This window comes from Triticum dicoccoides, chromosome 4B, assembly GCF_002162155.2.
Source record: "Triticum dicoccoides isolate Atlit2015 ecotype Zavitan chromosome 4B, WEW_v2.0, whole genome shotgun sequence".
NCBI lineage: Eukaryota > Viridiplantae > Streptophyta > Magnoliopsida > Poales > Poaceae > Triticum > Triticum dicoccoides.
Genome location: NC_041387.1, coordinates 570,184,799 through 570,195,517, shown reverse-complemented (window position 1 = coordinate 570,195,517; position 10,719 = coordinate 570,184,799). Strand labels below are relative to the sequence as shown.

General features: G+C 42.3%; 1 long non-coding RNA gene across 7 annotated transcripts; it reads left to right on the top strand.

The window, feature by feature from the left end:
• Window positions 1-8,250, top strand: LOC119291490. Of its 7 annotated transcripts, none has more exons than XR_005142472.1 (10): window positions 1-434; window positions 524-2,663; window positions 2,761-3,034; window positions 3,119-3,185; window positions 3,669-3,711; window positions 4,184-4,271; window positions 4,787-4,933; window positions 5,577-5,739; window positions 5,855-5,934; window positions 7,530-8,250. It is a non-coding gene; the product is annotated as an uncharacterized LOC119291490 (long non-coding RNA). The 7 variants fall into 7 exon arrangements; XR_005142475.1 differs by lacking the exon at window positions 7,530-8,250 and having other exon boundaries at window positions 524-618; window positions 2,521-2,663; window positions 5,855-6,195; XR_005142473.1 differs by lacking the exon at window positions 7,530-8,250 and adding an exon at window positions 4,384-4,468 and having other exon boundaries at window positions 5,855-6,195.
• The last annotated feature ends 2,469 nt before the right edge of the window (window positions 8,251-10,719 follow it).

Sequence of the window (10,719 nt, the reverse complement as noted above, 5' to 3'; positions counted from 1 at the left end):
CCTCCTCCTCTCTCTCTCTCTCGATCTCCTATGCCTCGCACGCCGCCACCGCTCGCCCTCGCGCCGCCGCCGCCTCCGCTCGCCCTCGCGCCGCCCCCTTGCCTCTCTCTCTCCCTCCAAGCCCTAGAACCTCACCCGCGCCTCCCAGCTCCACCGCCGTCCAGGTCCAGCCCCATGCCACCGTCGTCTTCTCGCCCAGCCGTCCGCCACCACACCGCACGCTCGTGCGCAGGGGCGAGAAGGGGAACCACCGCCCGCTCCCGGAGCGCGAGGAGGACGTGGTGATGCAGCGCCCAGATCCACGACGGCATCAACGCGCCGTCGTCGACCTGAGCCACCACCGTCCTCGAGGCCGGCCATGGAGTGGGGGTCTGACCCAGGTACAGCCGTGGACGGAGACACCCCAAACCCTAGCATTGCTGCTGCTGGTCAAGGTGCTATTGGCCCCTCCCCTCCCCTCATGATGTTGTTGTTTTTGGCCCCTCCCCTCCCCTCATGTTGCTGCTGCTTTTTGGTCACACAGGTGCACGCACGCGTCCAGCAGCGAACCCTAGCCTCGGACGACAGCAGCGGCCATCACCAATGATGGCAGCGACAGGGGGTGAATTAGTTCTGCAAGTCAACCCCTTTTCTCCTCCTTTCCACTCTTGTCTGGTGCTTATGTGGGACTCCAATAGTTTTTTGGACGTGTTGGCTGGTCGGATGCGGCAATTTTTTTGGATGCATTAGCTATTCGAGCCTGGATATGGTCTGTTTCCTTTTGTGAAATTAGGGGATCTGCTTGGGTCGTAGTTGGATTCTGTTGGTTTAAGATATTTCACTGGTCTGACTATTGGTTTGGGTTAGTCCCAGATTTAGGTGTTTCTCTTGATGATTAATTGTTGGATTACATTATGTTACAATATGACGCAGATTTGTTGCCATTCGGGGTTAGTCCCAGATTTAGGTGTTTCTCTTGATGATTAATTGTTGGATTACATTAGGTTAGAATATGACGCAGATTTGTTGCCATTCGGGTTAGTACCTGCTTTAGTTCTTTTTCTTAAGGATTAGTTGCATGAATCACATGCCTGGTTAATTTAACGGATTGTACCTTTCGTGGTTGCTGTTCAGTGGGTTTAGGAGCCATTCTTAGGTGCTTGATTGGAGCTTGTTAGGTGAAGGTGATGAGATGGATTGTGCATGGGCTCTGTTCTTGGAAATTGTCTGCCTGAATGGATTGGTTAACCCAAGCTCTTCCTTGTCCGTTTATCTTCGGGGTTGGACATCTGACAAGTTGGTTGGGAAAATATAAGACAATCTGTGTTGCTGTAGGTGTGGTTCTGACGTTCTTGGAATCAATGTACTATTTTCAGGGGCTGGATTTGTCTGTAATCGATTAGGCCTTGCAAAAGAGAGGTGGGGAACAGGTTATTCGTGGGCTTCTGTTGTTGGATTCTTAGATGGTGTCATTGTTGATTTGTTTTCATTGGTCCTTTCTTAATTGTTTGCCTTGGCGGTCAGTGAGGTTGCATGGTTGGTTAAGAACATGGGTGGTCTATGCCTGTTGTGGGTGCAGTTGTTTGTATTAGAGTATTGTCCTCAAGTGCTAGATTAATTTGGTCCTTGCTTAGCAATGTAATCACAGGAATGGATAGGTCACATGGTTGATTAGAAAAAGAGCACTGGGTTAGTCTCTGATTTGGTTCTTTGTCTTTAGGATTCACTGCACGCTGAATTATGTAAGGCTAAAATGTGTCCCAAATTTCTTGGTTCGAGTGTTTGGCTTGAGGGTTGATTGTTGGCCTGGGTTGGTCTCTGATTTAGTTCTTTAGCTTAAGGATTGATTGCATGGCTGGTTAGTATAATTAAGATTAATTGTTGGTCTGGGTTAGTCTCTGATTTCGTTCTTTGCCTCAAGGATTAATTATATTGTCCTGTTATTCTTGAAGGTTAACAGTGGTGATGGACAGTGTTGGCCGTGAGCTATTTTTAGGCTAGAAATTATTTCTTTCTTATGAAGGTTAATTATATTCACAACATCATATCTCGGAAAAGAGCGGTTACGAATTTGTTTAGTGTCAGGAGTGCAATGGATTATGATCAATTAAGACAAATCTATGGACAATCGTTACAAATGTGACTATTTCATTGCCTGCAAATTTAGTACTTACTCTTATTTCCAGGATTGTTGGTCGGTTCTATTGCTATTTATTGTGCAAGGACCCTCTTTTGCTGGCCTCGTTCTTCTGCACTGTGTACCCTCTTTTGTTGGATCAGCCTTTTAGATGATTTGCCAGTGTGTGTGTGCTCTTGGTATAATGATGTGATGAACTAATTGATCCTACTTAGGAGGTAGGATCACTATTTACCTTTATTGTCGCGATTACATGTGGTGTGTCTTTCTTTGATGTGTGTGTTGGCATGCTGCCTTTGATTATATTTGGGTCTGTACAATATGTTATGTGCTTATCATGATTGCTAGACCATGGCCTGCTCTGATTAGTCTTTGCATTTTTTTGCATTTTCTATTTGTTGTAGATAACATTCAATGCACTGTCTGAAGTGCGTCCGTGTAACTCGCTCTAGCATACCCTGTGTGTGCATATCACGTCTGTGGCATCACCATGGTGGAACCGAAAATGGACCTATCAAGGAGATGGATGTGGTTATACTAGATGCAGGTACATGTATTCTTTGATCTGGTTTCCTGTCTTTCTTGTCCTGTTATTTAATGGTCTGTTATTTCTCCTGTGTTGAACCATACTCTTTTCCTCGCAGGGTAACCATATGTATGCAGAGATGCCTGAGAAATTTGTTAACCAATTTATATGTGTCCCCCAAGAGTGTGGGTTGATGATCTGTCGCAAGTTTCTGGTCTTTCTCAAGAAGTATGTCTTCGGGCTGGTGGAGAGTCAATACATGATTAAGTTCACTAGGTATACAACTGTTGCGTGATGGGAGGGTCTAGAAGCAGAATTTCCTTTCTGCACCTATGTCCTGACTCCAATTAATCAGCTCCCAAGGCCTACAAACACGCCTGAGCGTTTCACAGGTACTTTTTATGATGCCTATCGTGTTGCTCCTTTTGTATTGGGCATGCCTTTGGTGTATTGACTTGTGTTTTTTGTATGGACAGATGTGGTTGGGATTATCCCAGGTTTCTTTGTTCTTTCATGTTGGAATCAGTGACAATACCTTGCCGGGTAAATTACCTTCTTTCCTATTAGAAAGTAGTGTATACTCTCTAGCTACTTAATGTGTTCTTTCTTGGCTGTAGCTTATTTGCTATTTTTAACTTCAAAATGATATGTCAAATATGCTCTAAATTTTTTTATGCCATCGAAGATCTCAGCTCATATTACTTCCTCTCTGTTTATGGTTGGGTAGTGGTGATTTTCTGTGGGTTCATACTTACTTCAACTTTGAAGTGGCATTCTAATATTTAAAAGCCACCTTTATGCTAGCAGACAGCCTGATTTTGCATTACAATTTCTAAGGATGAAACAGTCTGCATACCATAGGGCACACATCATTTAACTTCATTTTTATCGGACCGCACAATTTAAAACCTTGTGTTGTAATACAATTCACATTTGGCTCGCTATTCCTTACTTTTTGATGAGTTTTAATGTTAATCTGATGGAAACTGCAGGGACAGCTATTAACTTAATTTTTTTCCTATACAGCACTCCTCGTATTCTCTCCACTATGTTTGGCTAAGGTTGCAAAGTAAGAGGCATGTATGCTCTTGGTATTCAGTTCTAAAAGTTCAAATAAAAATCATCTAGATTTGGTAACCGTGAATGTTTGTGAGGGAGGTACATAAAAGAGTTAATTTCACAAAGCATAGTGTAGAAAATATATTGACCCTTTTAAGTTAATGGCTCTGGGTACATATGTATTGTATAACAGTTGACCCTTTTAATTTTCCCTTGTCTTTCATGTTCCAGATAGCATGTACCCATTATATAATATATTGTGACAGATAGATAAGAAAAGGCACACCATAATCTCATAAACCTATTGTTAAAATAGATCTGGTTGTATTTCAGCTTCTATAATGTTGCTTAAAATTCCTAAAAAGTTAATAGTTCTTTGCAGCCAAGAACATATCCTGTTCATGTACTCAATAGCAGCAGAGACGAGCATGTTATGTGTTGTTCTTCTGGTGGGTTTCTGACGATTTGGCTCTTGGATGCAGGGTGGGTACGAGGAGATGAGTCTCGTGGCGGTGAGCGGAACGGAGACAAGGATGGCGACTTTATGCTTCTCGGAGACCTCATCTGGAGGTGAATTTTTTGGGCCTTTTGTTTGCAAATTCACAGAGTTGGATCTGCATGCTCGTGTTGTTCTTCAGCTTATGTCATGTAGTTTAGATTCATATATACATTACTTAATTAGGTTCAGGAGATGGTTCGCTGTTGGACTGTGTGCTATGGGATGTTTTGGTGGTCTGATGCTTTTAGCCACCGCTCTCGTTCCAGAGGTGCTCCTTTATCTTAACCATGACTCTGATTTTTAGTTAGACACCATGTTTGCAGATTCAAGTTCCAAAATGAGGGTACTATTTTTTATTTTTTGTAAGCATTAGTGAGCTGAAATATGTAGAGCTTGGATTGGGGATATAAGCATTGTTAAACTAGGTTACATACTAGATTTTTCTGAATTTCTCCTCCTTTTCTGGTTCATTGCCAGTACATAGCTTCTGGTTTCCTGTAAGCCAGGTATAAAATTAATATAGGCTGCTATCGTTGCATGCATGTTTATTATAAACTTCAGCTAAATTTGGTTGTGTACTGTCCAGGTGGTGGCCAAAGGCAAATGGTACAGAACCTCCATGAGATTTTGAATTCTGCTTGATGCATACAAGAAAGGATATTGTGAACATTTGGTTCATTTTGGTTGTGGATTGACCTATGTTGTGCAAGGAAACATGTTGTCACGCCTTCAAGTGAGATTCTATCCGATAAAAATGTGCACTCTTGACATGCTTAATCTTTGATGTTTTCGGCTTCAATTGTGAGGCTGCACTGCAATCCAAATGTCTTTTTGGGTATTGTGTCTTTGTAGCATAGGATACCTTCATAAGATATGGCTGGCCATATGTACTTATGGTTTCCCTGGTGGTTTGCTTCCTGTTTAGTGCTTTGGGAGAGATATATGCATTTTGGTTCATATCCATGTCTGTAGGGTGTGCCCAATTTTCAGTGTACTGTAATACCTGTTCAGGTTAGTGATTTGGGAGAAATATGTGCGGCGGGTAGTAGTTGCTGCTTCCTAACAGAGGAAGTCTGACTACACAGATAATTAATCTATGTGCTCCAGAATTAGACCGCCTCCTCATTGTTTGTAGATGCACCAAACAATGATTGATGCTTGCTAATTATAGGAATGGTAACTTCTTGCATAATTAATCTATGGGTTGCATAGTCCATTAGGTCACCTGCTTATTGTTTATATATGAAAAAAACAGTTCCTCCTTGCTGATAAAGGAAAGTTGGGTAGGAAGAAATCTAGGTAGACAACCTTCTGATTGTTTATATATGCATCAAGCAATAGTTGGTACTCATTGATTACATTAATGGTAACTACAGAAACCTTTCCATGCTCAGCATTATCGACGACCTTTCTGATTTGGAGTTGTACTTCGTTATTGTGAATAATGAATATGGTCAACAATCTGAAGAAGAGTCACCTTCTGCCGAGAGAGTGATGCGTGTTACTGCCGGGAGAGCTGCTTCTTGCCGGGAGAGTGATGTGTGTTACTAATCTCCTATTTAGGGTTGCTCTAGGATCAATAGTACCATATGAAAGATCAAACATTTCATTCTTCCTTTTGTTCTAATGCAAATGCTTGCTTATGTGATTGCAGATCAACCTGCGATGTGTTAAGCGGATCACTGTGTAACTGAATGATCAATCAGAGAAGAGTATTTTTCCACCAAAAGTGAGGTGAAATGTTTCTGTTCATCTTGGTTGTACTTCAGATAAGATTTAGCTACAGATAATCAGTAGTCACCTAATGTATTTGTTTGCCAAGTGTGTAGTGAGAGCTAAGGTGTCACTGGTTATTTTACATCCTTTATTCTTATTCCCTTTAACCTCCAAATGAAATACTCTAGGAGATTTGTTGGTGCTCCATTAACCAAATATCGCTGACAAAATGTGGTTGTCATTTCAGTTGAGAGAAAAATTGCATACTTTGTGAACCAATGGGAGATTCATTGTTTAATATTATTCTTTAATCACTAAATCATATAGGAGATTCCTTTGGTGCCCCATTAACCAAATATTAGTATTACTAATAAAACTGACAAAATGTTATTCTGGGTGCGACTGAGCCCTGCTGAGGCAAGGTCACCCCTTTTACCCGCTTACATCCTCAAACAGTGAGTCCCTGACACCCCTCTCTCTATTGATCATTGTTGAGGAAATCGTTAACTTGTAGCTGCTCGGTTGGCTGACGAGTAGGGGATTAATAGGCTAATCGGCAAGTTAATCGGCCATTTAATCAATTACTCGGGTGATTAATCAGTTAATCGGCTACTCGGTGACCCTACGAGTAGGGGTTAATTGGCAAGTTAAGTGGTTAATCGGATGAATTCTTGAACAGGGCTATTGATTGATCCATATATCGCTAGGAAAGAATGGCTCCCTATCAGTTCAGCTACTATTGGACTATGAATTATTGTTTTTTTTAGGGAAACTAATTACTCCTTGGAGAATCATAGATCCGTGTTCTATTTTTGTCATGTAAGTTGGGTTATAACTATGTAGTTACAACCACATATTTAGTGTTGCAATAAAAAACAATTAATAATAGAAACAAGTCAATTATGCGACTCGGTTGTGTCTTTCTGCATATCAATCTTGGTTTAGGTCATTTATTATTTGATCCCGTGATTGTGTTGATGGCTTAGTTTCTATTTCTTCAGAAAGGCACAAATATGATCAACCCTATCCAATTAAAGTTTAATCACCCCACATATACATGCTTTTTTTTCAATATAGAGTTGTATTCAATTTGGCTAGGATGTAATCCCAGTGCTCCTAAAGTTATTCCCCAAGCAATCAAATATTTGCAGTGTTCTTTTAGAAGAAATGTCTTCCTGCACAATACTATGTATGGCTAGCTGCTAGCTGTTGATTTATATTGATTTCTCTCAAATCGGCTGCAGTTATATAAACCTTAATGAGACATCTTTGAAGAGAGTTTAGCCATTCCATATTTCTCTTTCGGGCATGTGTTGGCATGATATTAGTACCAGCGACTCATGTGGTGGCTTACATGAGAAGTGTTACATGTCTTGGCATGATTTTATATAAGCCAGTAACACCGTTTTATTTTTTGTCTGCCATGATTTATTAGTTTGGTTGTTATAAATCTGTTTTTCATCAAGCTCATATCACTGTTTATTTGAATTCCTTGCATTTGTGGTTGGCTGACGGTATAAGCATTATTTATTAAGTGAATTTGTAGACTGATGTAATTGAGACTAATAATAGTATTGACATTGTTTGCTTACTAACTAATGTCTTTGTAGCAGGCCAATTTGTTTGTTTTTGGTTGTGGCAGACCATTTTCAGTCAAATTGAGAAACAACTGCCTTTTGGTCTCGGCCCATAACCAGCCGTGAAAGATGAGATGTTTATGCTGCCCTTCTACCTTCCTCCCTGTCCCTACTTTTCCCCATCGTGTGTTGGTCTCTCTGAAGTAAAATAAACATGAAACCATATGCTGAAAAGTGGGGTGATAAATATCCAGTTACTAAATTCACTAAATTTGTGATCCCAATAGTGTGATCAAAATAGTGAAATGTCAGGGTTTGCTCTACTGCAAATTTGCAGTTTACTTGAACTTTGTTGTGATGAGCAATTCCGATTAGTGCATCACCTTTTGGATCTGTTTTTTGCGCGAGAACGGATCCGACCAGAATTCATCTTCTTTATGAACGGGATCTCGGACATCTTTTTTGAAGGAAGTTTTCGTATGGGGTGTTGTGTTTTATTTTTAATAGTATTAAAAGTATTCTTGCAATACGAACTTCACCATTGTGCCGGTGTCAAACCAGCCCGACAACATCACTCCACGGCGGCCGACCTGCGTTAGACACGTCGTCGCTTTGTTGAGCCGAGCTTAATTTCTTCGTATCATCATCTCGGCCGGCCGAACAATAGTTCGGCATCGTGAAAGATAAATCGTCACCAACATCGCCGCCCTATAGATTACACGGAGCGGGCACACCTACATCGCCACACGGTCACTTCATCAAGCCGGCATCGACCACGTCACGACTTGCATCGCTGGACCGGGGGCTTCATCATCTCTTCATCGACCTACTCCGGAGACTTCGGCGTCGCTGACCGACCAGCTCCTTCACGTTAGCTGGACCGAGGGCTTTACCTCGCCGAGCCAACCTTTGCCAGCATCACCATGCCGTTGCTTTATCGCCCATCAGGCGATAGGTGTGCGGATCGAGTCTCAATTTTGGGAATCACCTTTCTTTGGATTGCTATAACAAATAAGCCAGGTGCTATTAATCCTAGTATTTTTTGCTTGTTAGGGTTCATTTTTCCCAATGAATTATTACTCCGGTTTGTCTGTCATATGTACGCAGGTCTATCAAATGGTGACCGCATTAACGACGGTCGCATGGTGGTTCGGTCAGTTTCCGTACATAGTCCGGCGAACGCCGCATCCGGAACTCGAACCGACCTGTGAATTCAGGCCTTGCCATACCTTTACCGCATCACGCCGCCGCCCTGCATCGACATTGACTTTGGCGCCAGGCCATATTTTTTTTATTACTCACTTTGCATAAATTATTTGTTATGCAACGAATTTTTTTTATTTTTATTATTATTACTATTATCTCCGGTTTGCATTATTTGTTTTGTGCACAGGAAAATGATCCAGCCGGACTATATCCTTTGGCGTCACCTCGGCTGGACGGGGGGCTTTGTCAACACTTCATTACCCCATGCCGGGGACTTCGGCATCACCCTGCCGTCCTGCATTGACCGTGCTATGTCACCACTTCGGAGTGCCGAGCTCTTTGCTTCGCCACCTCGGGACTGGTTCGGGGATGGAACCTTGTCCCGCATCAAGCTCGGACCGCGTCATCAATACCGAGCACATTAACCAGCTAAGTTGTCTTCATGCTCAAAGTTTTAAATTTTTAACTTGTGTCCGGCTCAGTCAAGCATTATACTTTTTTGGAAAAAAGTTGCTTGTAAAAGTTTCCTTGTCCAAACTTTGTTTGTGACGCGCAAATTCAAATACCCCGTTTACTTGGGGGCTTTCTTCATGAAGCTTTTTCCTCTTGCATATGATTATACTTGTACGGCTTCGTTCCTTGTTCATGTATTACGCCACAATATGCACCATATTGACTTAAGCGATTTGCAAGCTGGGTTGCATGGCTCCTGTGCTTGCCCCCATGTTTCCGATTTTTCGGCTAGGGAGTAAAGGGAGCACCTCTGCGATTGTCACGATCGGGTCAACCGAGCCGGACCTCAGACTGGGTGAAGCCGAAAGCTAGCGCTCTTATTGTTTTCAATCATGGTCGGCACACAACGGAACTCATGAGTACAAAAAATCTATTGCACAAGTCTCATAATAACAATGAGCACCGAAGAAAGGTATTGATGGGGGTACTATTTTCTTCGAAGATGCTTCTTACTCATCGCAGTAATATAGCATAAGTTCCCTGAGCGCGCTTTGTCTGTTACAGCCTTATGGCCTGATTGCCTGGTTATTGAAAACACCGTCGATATTCTCGTCAGATGGAGTACATAACACTTTACGGTCCTTGACCGAAGAGGGAGAAGCCAACGGTCGGTTAAGACGCATTTAAAGTTCGGTTGAACATAGATATGATATAAGTACTTTGGTACATGCAATCATTCTTTTACCCAAGTCACTTGGGGGCTCTTAAATTTATATGAGCCGTTTTATGATAAGTGTTTTTCTTCTTAGTTGTTGCAAACTTTTTATTATTATTTATCACTCCTTTTTTCGACACAAGTGTGCGGTCACTAGCGGGGAGCCTAATTTCTCTCTCAAAGCCGCTAGAGTTTAGTTTGCTAAACTGGCCTAGTAAGAAGTACTCCGCCTTCGGGATAGGAGGTTGAAGCCGTAGGCTGACCCGCTTGAAGTTTTGAGATAGGATGTGTCATGTTAAAGCACGGCAGAAGCACTTTTTTTTCCTAAAGTTCAATTTTCGGATTGGCACCGAACACTTGATCTAGTTCGGACATTAACCTTTTGAATAAGTTTTTTTGGCTTTTCGAGCCGATGGCACTTCTAAATTATTTGTGTGTTTTCAGCACAAGTTTCGCAGTGCAACGTCGGACACCTTTAGATATTCGGCAAAAACATTCTCGGATATTGCTATATATGCATCGGTTTCGAATTGTGTCTTCGGTCAATAGTTGGGTTGCCCGGCTCCTGCGCTTGCCTCCTATGTTCCGCTTTGTTCGGCTAGGTGTGCAAAGGGAGAACCACTGCGATTGTGCTTCCAGCTCACATGGTTAAGCACCTCAGTGGAGAAAGCCGAAAACTGACTGTCACAATAAGCGTAAACTGGTCGGCGATCCGATGACGGCGCTAAACGACGGGCCATTCATAACAATGGCCGAAGTGTTTACGGCTTGACCTCGACTATCGCCGAACACTACCGGGGGCTATTAACTGGCCTCCCAAACTAAATCCTCGATATTTTGCTCTTACATTGG